At 53.3% G+C, this 2,854-nt stretch overlaps 1 protein-coding gene across 1 annotated transcript in view; it reads right to left on the bottom strand.

Annotated features, from left to right (window-relative positions):
• Nucleotides 1–610: 610 nt before the first annotated feature.
• The window catches only part of LOC110391545 (TBC1 domain family member 10B-like), a gene marked incomplete at its 5' end in the record, with an annotated part of 11,800 nt that continues 9,556 nt past the window's right edge, over nucleotides 611–2,854 (bottom strand). Inside the window, 1 exon segment of the mRNA XM_021383437.1 lies at nucleotides 611–2,368.

The following is a 2,854-nucleotide window of genomic DNA, read 5'->3' as shown; positions in this document are numbered from 1 at the left end:
TGTCAATGGGAGTTATCAGCAAGATGAAGCTGTCAATCAGACGGGGCTGTCAATCAAATGGGGCTGTCAATCGGACAGAGGTGTCAATCGGACAGGGCCGTCAATCAGAGTCATCATGACGGTGACGCTGTCAATCAGATGGGGCTGTCAATTGGACGCGGTTGTCAATCAGACAGAGCTGTCAATCAGACAGGGCTGTCAACCGGAGTTATCGGCAAGATGAAGCTGTCAATCAGATTGGCCTGTCAATCAGACACGGTTGTCAATGGGACAGAGGTGTCAATCGGACAGGGCCGTCAATCAGAGTCATCATGACGGTGACGCTGTCAATCAGATGGGGCTGTCAATCGGACAGAGGTGTCAATCAGACAGAGGTGTCAACCGGAGTTATCAGCAAGATGAAGCTGTCAATCAGATGGGGCTGTCAATCAGAAGGGGCTGTCAATCAGACGGGGCTGTCAATTGGACAGGGCCATCAACCGGAGTTATCAGCAAGGTGAAGCTGTCAATCAGACGGGGCTGTCAATCAGATGGGGCTGTCAATCAGAAGGGGCTGTCAATCGGACAGGGCTGTCAATCAGACGGGGCTGTCAATCAGACGGGGCTGTCAATCAGATGGGGCTGTCAATCGAACAGAGCTGTCAATCGGACACAGGTGTCAACTGGAGTTATCAGCAAGATGAAGCTGTCAATCACATTGAGCTGTCAATCGGACAGGGCTGTCAACCGGAGTTATCAGCAAGATGAAGCTGTCAATCAGATGGAGCTGTCAATCGGACAGAGGTGTTAATTGGACAGGGCCATCAATCAGAGTCATCATCAAGGTGAAGCTGTCAATCAGATGGGGCTGTCAATCGGACAGAGCTGTCAATTGGACACAGGTGTCAACCGGAGTTATCAGCAAGATGAAGCTGTCAATCAGATGGGGCTGTGAATCAGATGCAGTTGTCAATGGGACAGAGGTGTCAATCGGACAGGGCCGTCAATCGGAGTCATCATCAAGATGACATTGTCAATCACATTGGGCTGTCAATCGGACAGAGGTGTCAGTCGGACAGGGCTGTCAACCGGAGTCATCATCAAGATGAAGCTGTCAATCAGACGGGGCTGTCAATCAGATGGGGCTGTCAATGGGACAGAGGTGTCAATCGGACAGGGCCGTCAATCGGAGTCATCATCAAGGGGAAGCTGTCAATCAGATGGGGCTGTCAATCAGACGGGGCTGTCAATCAGACAGAGGTGTCAATCGGACAGAGGTGTCAATCGGAGTCATCATCAAGGTGAAGCTGTCAATCAGATGGGGCTGTCAATCAGAAGGGGCTGTCAATCGGACTCAGCTGTCAATCAGACAGAGCTGTCAACCGGAGTTATCAGCATGATGTAGCTGTCAATCAGACGGGGCTGTCAATCAGATGGGGCTGTCAATCAAATGGGGCTGTCAATCAGACAGAGCTGTCAATCGGACAGGGCCGTCAACCGGAGTTATCAGCAAGATGAAGCTGTCAATCAGATGGGGCTGTCAATCAGATGGGGCTGTCAATCAATCAGATGGGGCTGTCAATCGGACAGAGGTGTCAATCGGACAGAGGTGTCAATCGGACAGGGCCATCAATCGGAGTCATCATCAAGGTGAAGCTGTCAATCACATTGGGCTGTCAATCGGACAGAGCTGTCAATCAGACAGGGCCATCAATCGGAGTCATCAATGAGATGAAGCTGTCAATCAGACGGGGCTGTCAATCGGACGCAGTTGTCAATCGGACAGAGGTGTCAATCAGACAGGGCTGTCAATCAGAGTCATCATCAAGGTGAAGCTGTCAATCAGATGGGGCTGTCAATCAGATGGGGCTGTCAATCGGACAGAGGTGTTAATAGGACAGGGCCGTCAATCAGAGTCATCATCAAGATGACATTGTCAATCAGATGGGGCTGTCAATGGGACAGAGGTGTCAATCGGACAGGGCCATCAATCGGACAGGGCCGTCAACCGGAGTCATCATCAAGGTGAAGCTGTCAATCAATCACATTGGGCTGTCAATTGGACAGAGGGGTCAATGGGACAGAGGTGTCAATCGGACAGGGCCATCAATTGGAGTTATCGGCAAGATGAAGCTGTCAATCAGACGGGGCTGTCAATCAGATGGGGCTGTCAATCAGACACGGCTGTCAATCGGACACAGGTGTCAATCGGACAGGGCCGTCAACCGGAGTCATCATCAAGATGTAGCTGTCAATCACATTGGGCTGTCAATCGGACGCGGCTGCCCGTCAACCCCGCCGCCGCCAACCGACGGCGCTGTGGGTTTTTTCAGTCAGAGCGGTCAATCTGACGGAGTGTCACCCGGAGCCGGCTGTCAATCAAAGACAGCTGTCAATCAAAGAGAGCGGTCAATCAAAGAGCTGTCCATCATCTCGAGGCGTCAATCAAGGGTGCGGTGAGTGTACAGCCCGCTGTCAATCACCCGGCGCTGTCAATCAAACCCCGCTCAGGGTTTGACCGTCGCGCTGTCAATCAAACCGAGCCCGGCTGTCAATCAAAAGCGCTCCGCCAATCACAGCGGGCTCTCCCCCCCCCCCCGCTGAGCTGTCAATCAAACTGAACCCTTGGTCAAACCGAGCTGTCAATCAGATCCCTCCCCCATTTTGGGCCCCTCCGATTTTGGGGACCCCCCCCCAGATTTGGCCCCCCGCCACCGCACAGGGCTCTCTGCGGTGCATGTGGACCCCCCCATTTTGGGGACCCCCCCGTTTTGGAGATCCCTCCCCTTTTTGGGGGCCTCCCCCATTTTGGAGACCCCCCACAATTTCGGGGCCCCCCCATTTTGGAGACCCCCCCCCAATTTGGGGACCCCCC

Source organism: Numida meleagris, unplaced genomic scaffold (genome assembly GCF_002078875.1).
Source record: "Numida meleagris isolate 19003 breed g44 Domestic line unplaced genomic scaffold, NumMel1.0 unplaced_Scaffold401, whole genome shotgun sequence".
In the NCBI taxonomy this organism is placed as follows: Eukaryota; Metazoa; Chordata; class Aves; order Galliformes; family Numididae; genus Numida; species Numida meleagris.
The sequence above is the reverse complement of the archived record's forward strand: the minus strand, read 5'-3'. Positions and strand labels throughout refer to the sequence as shown.